This window comes from Sciurus vulgaris (genome assembly GCF_902686455.1).
Source record: "Sciurus vulgaris genome assembly, chromosome: 17".
Taxonomy (NCBI): domain Eukaryota; kingdom Metazoa; phylum Chordata; class Mammalia; order Rodentia; family Sciuridae; genus Sciurus; species Sciurus vulgaris.
The window spans coordinates 32,680,862-32,694,029 of record NC_136478.1 but is presented as its reverse complement, the minus strand read 5'-3'; the positions used below and the strand labels follow the sequence as shown (position 1 = coordinate 32,694,029).

The 13,168-nt window shown below is 42.1% G+C and overlaps 1 long non-coding RNA gene across 1 annotated transcript; it reads left to right on the top strand.

Annotated features, from left to right (window-relative positions):
- The first annotated feature begins 655 nt into the window (after positions 1-655).
- LOC306648144 lies at positions 656-12,913 on the top strand. The gene is made up of 4 exons (XR_013760303.1): positions 656-792; positions 7,226-7,276; positions 7,552-7,588; positions 8,377-12,913. It is a non-coding gene; the product is annotated as an uncharacterized lncRNA (long non-coding RNA).
- Positions 12,914-13,168: the final 255 nt, after the last annotated feature.

Sequence of the window (13,168 nt, the reverse complement as noted above, 5' to 3'; positions counted from 1 at the left end):
TTTTTATTTTAAATCCACGGAACAAATGACCTCTTCAAATTCATAATGAGGTATGCATTGAACAGAACACAGCCCAAGGTGAGTCATTCATTAATCATAAACAAAACAGCCCCTGATCAAGGACACATCAGCACACACTGTAAAAAGAGGCTAGGTTGCCCAATCCCTTTATTTAATATTAACTACATTATGTTTTTCATGTGAGTTCTGAGAAGGTGATTTTCTCACTTTATTTGTAGCCAACTCAGTGTGAATGGATAATTACTTCCCTTAATGCTGTTTCTCTCCAAGGTTCACCCTGTTCAACAAGACACCATCAAATCCCGCCTCTCTTGGGGGGAGAGGGGTGTGGAGGGGCCCTGCATCTGCAGCTGAAGACTTTGCTGGAATCCTTGAAGCATAAAAACATCCACCAGCAGGGATATTACAAACAACATGAATAATATTTGTGATTAATAACAATTAAGCAGAGGCACACTATCCAAGAAATACATGATTAGCTTACTACAGATATCTGATATACTAATTATCTTCAAAAATTTCATCATTGATGACTGTTTTGGCAGAAATTTGAGTAGGGGAAGAGGAAACTTGAACTTTTATGTAAGTTCAAAACAAAGCTTTTGGGCGATTGGACTTTAGAAGACCTGGGAAAGGTATTTGGTATTTAATTCTGGCTGATGAGAAGGAAATTAAATAATGAGAATGGAAATCAGTGTGAAGATGAAACTTGAGTCTAGGAGAACTTGGCCGTCATCATCAGAAGCTCCTCTTTACCTTTCTGGACAAAAGGCGGGTAATGTGATGCAGTTTGGCAAGATTTCCCGGGTGCCATTCAGGGGCGTGTACATCACTGCCTGCTTCAGACCGACCCTTCGGGAAGGGTTTGCTCCTCATTCCCAGGGGAAATCTATGTAGGACCAGCTACTCTCCTGTTTGCTCTGGCTGCCCCCAGTCCCAATTAGATTCAATGTACGGTGTAAAGTGGATGGAACAGGCTTTGCCTGTCATTGAGGGCTTGTGGGTGGGAAATGTCATGACATGTGACAGAGACTCCAGGAGAAGGTCACCCATCTACTTGTGATGGAGGAGCCTGCAGTTTACCCTCTTGTGGTCCTGATGGAAGAAGCTGACTCCCACCAAAGGTCAGTCATTTCCAAAGATCCCAAAAGGATGGTGGAATGCCTGCTGAGGGAAGAGGGAAAGAACACCACAACACCATTTGCTGACACACAGACGTTCTCGGTCTCACCTTCTGCAAGTTTATAAGAAAGGGAAGCATTTCAACGTTAATGACAAACAAAATAGGTCAAAAACATTCTTTAATTAGACTGTCAATTAGAAGAGATGGACTCTCTGGAAGGGATGTTCCCTATCATTAGCCCTACTTTCTGCAGCTTAATTGCCAGGATGATGCTTCTTTCTCTTTCTCTCTCTGCTGCCCCTAAAAAGGATCAGATTGTCTTTGTAGTCTAGAATCTGGAAGAAAAGAAGTCAGGTCACGTGCAGGGCAGCTTCTCAGGGGCAGTGACCAAGACGACCTTACCCCCGCCCCAGGCTGGGTGTGAGTAATCTTGAGGTTTATTGACGCTGCTGCTCCTCAGAAACCAGAGAATCTCTCTCAGCAAAGGCCTGGAAACCAATGAGCTTATCACAGTAAACTAAGAATTCAAGCAGAGCCTTCCACCTACTAGGGCGTAAGCCCCAGAAGGACGGCGACCTTGGCTATCTCTTTGGCTTCTCTATCCCGGAGACCCAGAACTAGCCTAACTCAGCTCAGACTCCTTTACTGAAAGAACAACTGATGTGACCAATTTTGAGCACCTACTTTGGGTCAGCCTGCTAGGCAACTTTAAAAGAGACAAAGCTCTACCTTCAATGAGTTCTCAGTGAATACAGATAGAAAATAAGATGACGAACTCAGTGAATTAGTATTGAAGAGAATGGACTCCTGGGTCACAATGTCCGGATTAGTTTCTTAACTCTGCCATTTACTGGCTGTGTGACCTTTGATAAGCTACTTAACATCTCTAGGTTTACGTTTTCTCAACTGTAAAAGGTGGAGAATAGTAATCCTTACTTACATAAAGGATCATGCGAAGGCTAGGGAATCACAGATGGACAGATTTAGCACAGAATCAAGTCCACAGAGAATGCTGGATATATAATGGTTATTATTATTATTCCCATTACTATTTTTTTCTACTTTCCCTTTAGCCTTTCTGGGTAAGCCAGCTGATTGATATTTGATACAATAAATAAAATAAATAAATAAAACCCACCACCAACAACCAAAAAAACCAGAACCACATATCTATCTGCCTATCAAGGCATTGGAATACTGTGAAGGCTCTATCAATCAACTCTCCCAAATGTTCCAAGAGTAAGAAAAGAAAAATGGTATCATTCTTTGTGTTTCTTCCCTCCTTTCCAATGTGCACTCTCGATTCAAGCTCTATAGCTTGAATAGTAGGTGTGTTCCAGAAATTCCATGAACTCAAATGCATGCTGGAAACTTAGGTTTAGTAATGGGGCTTTCTTTACCAGGCAATCTGAGCATGAAATTAAGGTCAACTCTTAAGTTTCTCCTGCTTAAAGTGGGGCAGGTAGAAGCAAGGGAAAGTCAGCTAAATGCCTACTGCAGTTGTTGTTGAAGCTGCAATTGCTGTTGCCTGCACCAGCCTATGTGTTGTAGGCAGCTTTGATTGAAAAGTTAATCAGTAGGCTTGAGTTGCTATCAATAAAGAGGAGAAAGATTGATTTAAATACTTGATGAATTTTTTTAAACCCCTAAACCCCAAACACCTTCAAATATAGAGATAGAGAATCAAGAGACACATGAAAGATGAATCGTGGCAGGTTTTCAACAGAACAATAAAGATTTTGAGAAAGTGGTCTTGCGGGCAGGAATTCAATCTTGATGTGGAACTGCAGAAGGAAAATGCATAAGAAAATGAGAGGGTTGCGGCTGACTGGTTGGGGCTGCATTTGTGGGTGCAGGATGGACCGCAGCACTGTGGGAGGCACCCTGGCACCAAGTGCCACACCCTGCCGTTCCCCTTGGTCCTGCTCCATGACAATCTGAGGACTTCGAGGATGTTAATGGTTTGCCCTTCTCCTTGGACCAAATCAAGTAGGAGTGAAGAGCAGAGATGAACGATGGCCAGGCATTCCTGGGAGGGAAACTCGGTGGGATGGGGAAATCCAACAAGGCTTCCTGGGGGAGGGGTGGTTCCATGGGACATTGACAAAACCGGAACTTTAGCAAGAGGTACACTGAAGTGCTCAAGTCTAACCTTTAGCTGATGATCTGGAGGAAGGATGAGCCTTCTGGATGGTGGAAAGCTAATAAAATGCAGCGTTTTCACTCAGTCTCTATCAGGATGGCTGTATCAGCCTTAAGTAAACTGGTGCTATAGAATAAAAATAATAATGAGAATTTTTTTAAGTAGCTAGGCTACTAGGTACCTTTCAGGTAGCCTCTTCTTTGCTCTCCCTAACACCTTTGTGAAGGCAATGATGTACCTGCATTTTGTTTTACAGACTTAAAACCTGAGATTCAGGAAGGGAGAGTAACTTGTTGAGGGTCACACAGCACTTCAGTGTGAGTGGGCTGGAAGGCTCAGGAATTCACCTACTGCCCTGCTTAGAGAACGTTTGGGTGTGTTCCAAATCCACTCCGAAGGAGAACTGTGCAAGCCAAAATCCCTACAGATAACAAAGCTTGTTTACCTAGCAATGTAAATTCACATCAGATGCTCAGCACAAGGCCCAATATCAGTCTTTAAGGCACCTTAACAGAGATTCACTTTTATTCATAAAGTGTCCACTGTCGAGTCTAGGAGAAAACAGGTACTCAATAATCGGCAGGTGTTCCTGTCATGACTAATACTTTCCCTCTAGCATCTCCAGCCTTGGCTTGTTCCCTACCATTGCTGGTGCCAAACGTATCTGGGGGAGGGACGCTGTGCCCTTGATCTAGGCTGTGAGCTCAGACAAGGTGCCATCCGTTCATTTTTTGCCCATCAAAACCTTACTCTTGTCACGCCCAGCTGGAGAATCGCTCCCCCGCCACCCTGATGATGTTGGCCTGGCCCTGTTTACTTCCTCTCCTGCCTCTATAATCAGAATGCTTTTATCCCTCCTCAGAAGGCTCCAGGCTTTGATTACACCTTGATTACCCTTACTAATTTTTCTTGCATGATCTGAGATGTAAACATGACCATTTCTCCCCACTTGACTCTGAGGGCCTTGATGTCCGGCTGGTGCTGGCTGATCCTGACCCTCCCCTGTCCTCGGCCTTCACTCTGTCCAGCAGCACTAGGCACTCAGTAGCCTCCTAATCTGAATTGCAGATTATTTGGGGGGTGGGAAAGTCTACTTTCAATCCAAATGTTTTCTGCAGAGAGGCTGCTCAATACAGGGCAAACAGATATTGAATAATAAACTGATCCAACGACTCCATCTGCCCTTTGAAGAACAGAGGTATGATGGAGCTGGGTAGGTAGGGGTCAGGTAAGCTTCGAACAGGGAGGATTAGCAGAAGGAGAGGAACAAGATAAAACAGCATAGGTAGGTGATGGAGAGTAATGCTGTTGATATCTGCAGAGGGCTGGCCCCCAAATAACCATTACCATAGAAACTAGATCTAGGCAGCCCTAGGCATTTACCCCACAAGCTGGATGGTTATCCTTGATGGGTCTGAGTTGGGCACCGGTTTGGCACACCACAGAAGGTCCTTGGTGAATGCATCTAATTCCACTCCCCATCCCCAGGGGAGCTGTCAGTAATACACATTCCATTAGGCACTGAAGCAACCCCCAAATCATTCCATTACAAAAGCATCTTTTGATTGACTCATCAGCTACCAAACAGGAGAGACACAGCTGTCACAGTGCGGAGAGTAGCGACTAGCAATGGGAAGAAACTCAGAGGTTGGGAATTTGAGTTCTGGCGTGGAAGAGGAAAGCCAGAAAAGACCTCTCCATTCAAACACCCCACACAGCTTGGCCCCTGCCCTGGCTCGCAGACGGGAATAAAATGGAGTGTGAGAACAATACATCAGAACAGTGATAGTAATTTTGCCATTCACAGGTCCTTACGAAGCGCTTATCTGTATCAGATGTTCTATGGATGTCATCGAATCCTTAAAGCAGCCCTCCAAACTGGGGGAATATTATTTCCCTTTTATGGTTGAAGGAGAAGAGTCAAAGCTAGTTAAGCACTTTGCCCCAAATCAATCAACAAGGATGGGGTGATGCAGGGATTTGTAGACAGGTTTTTCTGACCCCAGAGCAAAAGCATTCAAACACTTTGATTTGCTCTGCAGGGAAGGGAGCCTGGTCTGGTTGTACAAAGAGAACTCAAGTTTGAGATGAAATTAAAATTCACCCAGTAAATCCTGCTTACAAAGTACAACCTTTCCCTTTTTCCCTCCCCAAATAAAGTACCTGCTCCTTTCTCTATAGTTAAGCATGCAAATGACCATCTGCATAACATTCTGTCTCAAACTGTTAGGCGCTAGGTAATTACAGTTTACCCACTGGCCATATTTAATTTTTCCAATGTGTTTTTATTTATTTCCTCCCTTCTGAGACCTTTCTTGGGGTATTTTTTTTTTCCAAAGTAGGAAAATTCCTAGTCATTAATCCAGCACTAAAGTATTCTATTACTATTATTGATATTATTTTCAACTGGAAAAAATTTTTAAAGCATTAAAGAAGATTTAGAATTAAAAAATAGAGCACATAATCTACTTAACTCTGGTATAGGTCTATTTATTTCTTGCTTTTCTCATGAATAACTTAACCAAAGACCTAGACTTTAATATAGGCATTGCATATGTCTACATTTTTGGTGTTTTTTTCCCCATAGATTTAAATTTTAATTTTTTAGTAGCTAATCAAGAATTGCATTGCATGGACCTTCCAAATTTCCCAAATGGTTCTTTTTTTTGAATGGGTCGGTTGGGTCTCCTTTTCAGATATTGCTAACATAATGATAAATACCTTTCATAAGCACTTCTCTTCCATTTCCTAAGGCATCAATTTATTTTCCCAGACAACTTTGATGTGTCCTTCCCACCTAATTTTAAAGAGTTGGCAAAGGACACTTTAATTTGCGGACTTCAAGTATTTTAAACCATTCTTTGATTCTTTTTATTTATTTATTTATTTATTTATTTATTTTCCAGTACTGGGGATTGAACCCAGGGCTTGGCACATGCTAAGAGAGTGCTCTACCACTCAGCTCCATCCCAGCCTTTATATATATATTTTTTTATTTTGAGGCATGGTCTCTCTAAGTCACCCGGGTTGCTGAAATTACAGGGGCGTGCCTCCATACCCTGCTTCTTTGATTCTTTTTACTAAGCTAAAGAGCACTTGGGGCAGACCGAGGACATGATCCCAATGCCATGCTGGCCCATGAGCTGCAGAAGGCAGGAATCCTGCTGGATGCTTCCTGAGCACTGCTGGTCTGGAAGAAGGTCAGCCATCCACGTCTCAGGGGTGGTCACTGCCAAGTACTGTGCACAGCCGTGTGTGCACAACCATCATCTAGCAGAGTGTCCTACACGTAGTAGGCCTGCTGTGGAGATTCCTTCAATATTGATGTATGAATGTATCTTCAGACAACCCTGGAAGTCATTTAGGACTAACCATTTAGGACTAACCATTAGTCCCATTTTAAAAATAAAACACTGAGGCTTTGAGCTGTTGAGCAACTTAAAAATCACATAATTAATGTGAAATTAATTTGAACCTACTTATGCCTGATCCCAGAGTTTATCATCTTTCTTCCTTTTTGAAAAATAAATAGATAAAATAAATAAATAAGTAAACAAAAGCACCAAGGCTGCTGTCTTTAGTGCACTGCTACGCTGTCCACGTCGTGGGGTAAGGGGGGCATCTGCTATTTTCCTTTATTTTGGGGGTTACTGGGGATCGAACTTGGGATACTCAACCACTGAGCCACTATCCCCAGCCCTATTTCATATTGTATTTAGAGACAGGGTCTCACTGAGTTGTTTAGCGCCTCTTTGTTGCAGAGGCTGGCTTTGAACTTGCAATCCTCCTGCCTCAGCCTCCCGAGTCGCTGGGATTATAGGCGTGTGCCACCGCACCAGCTATTTTTTTCTCTTTTATCTCATCTTATTTCAGGGAATCCTCATGAGATTCCTAAATAAGCCTAAACTCAACGTTCTATCTTTTTTTTTTGCCTCAAGGTTTTAGAAAGCAACGGAGGTATTAGAAGAACAGGTATATTAAGCAGCCTGGTAAGTCTTACTGCCAAAGCAGCCTGGTGTCAATTGACTCATTTAAGAAAGGTTTTGGAAGCTTTTTCCATAGCAGCCACGGGCCTAGGTAGCCACAGATGAGAAACTCCGATCAGCATCGCCCATGGAGGCAGAGCAGACTCAAACAAATAAGTGATCATTAATTAACGAGCTACCAGGGGTATGACAGAGAAAAGAAACAGGAGAGATGACAAGATGGGGTGAGGGGGACCTAAGTTTGATAAATGATCAGTTACTACTTATTTTCCTTGCAGGGCTGAAATTCCTGTAGGAGTCCTACTCGGATTTTTGGTATGTTAGAAGGTGGCAATTTTATTTTGCTGCTTCAAATGAGAAACTAAAGTGTCAAGTGACCCCTCAAAAGTTCATAGAAACCTAATACTTGCTCAAAACGTGACTGTCAATTTTTGTACCTTTGTTTTTAGACTAGAGTTTTTCAATTTCAGTATTGTTGTCCTTTTAGGGACCAATAACCTTGGTGAGGGACTGTCCTGCACACAATAGGATTTTAGCGTCATTCCTGGTTCACACCCATGAGATGCTGGTAGCATTCCCCCCCACAGACACCACAATTGAAAACAACTAGCTCCAGACATTGCCATATGGTCCTCAGGGAGCAAAACTATCCCGGGATGAAGACCGTTCTTTAGATTTATAGACTGTAACATTTTTTATGCCATGGCTAATTTCCAGAATTTGACAAAATCTAGATAGTTTATAAAAAGTATGATAGTTCTGGCGTGTTTCCTAGGTATCAGGGGTTAAATGCTCTACACCCATTATCTCCTTTAATTTTTACCACACTCAAATGAAGGAGGATTATTGCTACCTTTTTTTCGGGATTCAGCTCTCATGGCCAATCACAGAGCCTGGGTTGAACTTGAGTCTCTGTGAGGTGATAAATGGAGAAACAGCTGTGGTTCTATGGAGCCAAGGGTGGGTATTGATCGACATCATTGGGCCATCTAAATCTGCATATTTCATTCTTTAAAATGCTGGTGAATCACCTGGGGAACTTTTTAGGGGTGCTCTACTATTGGGTTACATTCCAACCCTTTATATTTTTTATCTCGAGACAGGGTCTTGCTAAATTGCTGAAGACGACCTTGAACATGGGATCCTCCTACCTTAGCCTCCCAAGTCTCTGGGATTATAGGCCTGCGCCACCACAACCAACCACTTAGGGATTTTGAATAAACATCAGTTCTGATTCTACAACTGTGTGTGTGTGTGTGTGTGTGTGTGTGTGTGTGTGTGTAAGGGGGTGAGAATCTGCCTTCCAACAAGCTCCTAGGTGATACAGATGCTGCTGGTCCATGGACCACACATTGAGTACCAATGGCTTAGAATATTGGTTCTCACTTAAGCCTTTTTGGGTTACAGTTCAGCCAAGGATCTAGTGTTATGGAAATGTTCCCAGAAAATTGGAAAAAAAAAAAAAAAGTGAAAGTCCGGGTTAAGATCTTCGGTAGGTAGGTTAAGATCCTGGTTCTCTCTTGGTTCTCTCCAGTATCACACCTTACCGCCAGCCAAACACATGGATCTCACTTGTTTCTGCAGATTTCTGATAAAGCAGAATTCCTAATGCCACTTTGGCTCCACTGGCAGTTTGAAAGTTCTTGGAATGCCTACATCAGGTCATTCTTGTTAAAGTTCAAGTTCATTACCTCCTTCATTGCCCTATGTAAAGACAGAGAGCAACCAGCTCTCCTTATCAAAGCATGGCCTCCAATCCAACCTACCCACTTCTTATTTTGCTCCTCTTAGAAAATCCCTCAAGTCCTGCATGGCATCTTTCCATAATAATCCTTCTTCCCACCCGATTCCCCCCTTCCATGAACAATTACCTACGTAATGCATATGCCATGTGATACAGTTATCAGAAAGTGATGGTACCCGAATACACACATACAAAACAATATGAGAAGATACTTTTCTAAAAGAACAGATAACCTTAAACATTAATAAGTGGAAAATCTGTGAAATCAAAGCATTTTTTTCTTTTTTATATAATAGCCTTTCATTCTTTTTATGATTTTGTCTTTGAGAGCTCTTTCTGCAGATGACAGATCATATTGTTCTTCCATCCTGCTTCAGACAGAATTAAGAGAGGAAGGGGGGAAAAAACTATTGTAGAGTCTCTCCACTCTGCAACACGATTTTTATAATTAATATATACAACTGAGCAGAGAAAGGTACGTTATAATGAAATGCAATTAAGAGGTGTTTGTTCTTTTCCCACACATGATGACTATAATTTCCTTAGCTGTTTAGAAGTCAACCATTATCATTACATTTTGCACATATCTTTTCTACTTTTTTTTTGCTCCTGAATTTGTTTATTTTCAATGAAAAACAAACATAGATTTAGAACATTTGATATTCAGATAACATCATCTTTTAATTATAGTCTTCGGTGATCATTAAATCTAACACCTTTTATGGAATTTCTTGCATTGGCATGGCTTCCAATTTTTAATTAATGGACCTTTAAAAATAGCTCCAAATAAAATTGTAATTTCAATTTACAAAAAAGCTTGGGTTGGACGACAACATTATGTTTTCCTTCCATGTGGAAAGGAACCAATCTGATTTTATAGTTATCTGTCATCTTGGGCTTTAATTATAACTCTCCTGTACAACCTGACATTTAGTTATGCATGCTGGGCTGCCCTCTCTTCATGCTCCCCATTTTCTTTCTTTTTTTGTCCCGATCCTCCCCAACTTGAATGGAAAAATAAGGGCTCGGAGGATCCACCAGGCTCGCACTGGGGGAGGTGTAGCGTGACAGGGTGAAATCAGGCGCTTCTTTGGGTCTCGCTTCTCTCCCTGGTTGTTTTCATGACTGCGAGAGTCTGGCATCCACCTAACGGGATACTTCACCTGGAACTGCTGAGCTCAAATGCTGAGAAATTTCTACAGTGAAAATCCGCCGTCCCTGGTGCACCGAACTATCATCTTGCACAAGAGATGCTTAATAAAAATGTGTGGCTCTCATGAAGCTGGTAGCTTTATTGGGATGAACAGGAATAGACACAATTACAGAGCAGGGTCCCTGACAGTAAATGTTAGGGCATAATTTTTACTCAGCATCTTTTAAGTATTCTGGGACTTAAAGATAGTGGTGGCATTGACTGCATTTTATTTTGGGGATCGTTGAAAGCACACGGTGCAAAGGATGGTTACTGCCTCTAAAGAGATCCATGCTTAATATTTCAGAAGGTGCTCTCAGGATGTGGTGTCGCTGGCTTGCCCACAAATACTTTCTTTACTTTTCTTTTTTTAAAAATTTCAGTCATGTACAATCAGACCTAGAAAGAACACAAGGCAGAGAATTCTTCTTTTTTAATTCAATATACTAAAATGTATTTAATGTACTAAAATATCAATGTCGCTACGAATTTCCAATGCCTCTTTTTAGCCTTCAACTGGAAGTCAAAATACCTGGAGAGCAAGATTTAAAGGAAGAGAAAAAGTTGGGTCTCAAACACTTTCCTCTACCAACCCGTTTGAGCTGTTGTTGCCAGTTCAACTTTTCGAGACCTGCAGGTGTCCAGTAGAGCACTAAGGGACACAAAGATAAATGCAAAAATAATTCTTGCCTTTGAGAAGCTTTCGGGGATTGACGGAGATAGACAAAGCAGAGAGAAGTTCTAGTAAGGCACCGGAAAATATTTTTCCCACCTGGTAGGTGCTGGAACTCTGGGCTCATAGACCAAACTGCTTCTCGTTTTAGATTTGCTCCCATAAATATGCTTGGATCTTAGTAATAAGCAGTCCCATTCATAAGTAAGGGCTGCTGAGAATCCTGGGGTGAAAGAACCTCAGACTTCTTTTCCTCAGATCCCCTTATCCCCTGACATTTCCCACTAAGGCAGAGAATGGAAAGAAAATGTTAAAATAAGCTGCACGACGTTCCCCTGCTTGGTACAATTTTTGCTTCAACCCTAGGGTAATTTCCTTCCAACCAGGAACAAAGTTTTCTGAGCAACAAGTTATGATTTCATTAAGTTTCCCTTATGCTATTGTGCTTTTTAGCATGAAAAGTGAGCATGAAGCCATTTCTCTGCTCAGCCCTGAACTTTTATAACCTACTTGGACAGGAATTTTTTTTTTTTTTTTTTTTTTTTTTCAATTTCTGGCTATCACAAAACACAGTTGAAACGTAAAAAGATTTTACAGGTGTTTTGTGGTGGTCTCTTTCTTAAGACTTTTCAGGTTGTTTCTCTGGGTCTGTCTGCGTGGCTCCAGAGGGTGTGGGACGTGTGACATGCTGAGGTTCCTGCCAGCTCTGGGTCTTAACAGAGTGTGGCTATGTGTGCTCAGGGGTGTAGAGTGGGGGTGGGGCGCAGCCCTGTATCCTTGCTTGTCAGTTACAGATACATGATCAGGACTGTTTGCACCTGATTTGCCCACTAATTTTCCGAGTCTCAGAAAGGCCATCCTGCTCCCTGCCTGATTGCCAAGTGAGATAGACAGTTTCATCTTGTCATAAAAAGAAAGACAGACAGTGCTTTCTAGAGAAGAGAGTGTTGTCTGGTGGTTAGAATCCCAACCAGAGCTCAGAATCCAGGCTGTCTCCACAATAGCTGCAGATCCGTGACTCCAAAGCCTCAGTTTCCTCATTTTGATAATGGGATGCGGGGGTGGTTCTTCCTTTATGTGGTAGTTATGAAGATCAAGTTGAAGCATTTAGCTCCACCTGTCACATAGTAAGTACCCAGTCAATGTTGGCAAACATTAGGCTTGTGTGTGCGTCGGGGTGCATGCATGCAAAACAAGAAACTTGCCTAGGACGAGGTGATTTCTGGAATCAGTGCTATGTATTAAATACTGAGACCCATCAGGCAACAAAACTGTAAAAACATAACCATGGGGCTCATATGCACAGATCCAGCGCCTTCCCTCAAAGGTTCTTTTTCTTTTCTTTTCTTCATCAACATATTAGTTTAAAAGTCCATTTTGACTTGTCCTTACCCATAGTTCCAGTAATACCAGCAGAGACTCTGTGGTTTCAATTGGGTCCAAGTCTCCCAATGTCCTGATCTGAGCAGTCATCAGGTAGGGACCTACTTCACCTGGGGGGAGCCTCATAGGTGTGGGCCTGTGGAGAGGTACATGGCCCCACTCTCAGAAAGGCCTGTGTTTGGTCAATACCTCTGCTGTTGCCATCTTGTAGTCCCTTATTTTTGAACAAGAGGGTCTACATTTTCATTGTGAACCAGGCCCTGTAAATGACAGCCACTCCTGTCTCCAGTCTATGTTCCCGGGACTTTGGCATTTGGTGGCAATGGGGCTCTTGAGCATAATCTTGACACTGGATACCTTAGTTGTTCTCTGAGCCTCCTTCACTCCCAATCCTGGAGTAAGTATTTGCTTTCCAATCAAGTTAAACTTAGAGAATTGAGGAATGATGATCTTTCTGGAATTTGTGGGCAATTGTTTTACTTTTTCATTGCAATGAAACGATTACAGCATCCACTTATTAAACCAACTTCACATTTACTCTTGCCCTTGATAAACTTTTCTTTGATGTCTGATATCAAAACCCACTGATGACAGAAGTGACATTATTATAACATTATTGTGGGTGACTTGATTAATGTAGGGTTCCTCGATCATGAGATCTACAGGTACCTAGTACCCTCTCAGACATTAGGGATCAATTTTCTACAGTTGGAATGTTAGTCCTTGAGACAGTTCTTGAGTCCCAGAAAACAGCCCATGTCATCTCTGTTGACCTGCCCTGAAATGCCTATCAGACCCCTTAGAAACTCGAATATTCCTCCCTGGATCTCCTACGTACTATCAGCATATCTTCCCGGCCACATTTTAGTCTCTCTCCTATTTCTTCTTTTAATGTCAGTCTAT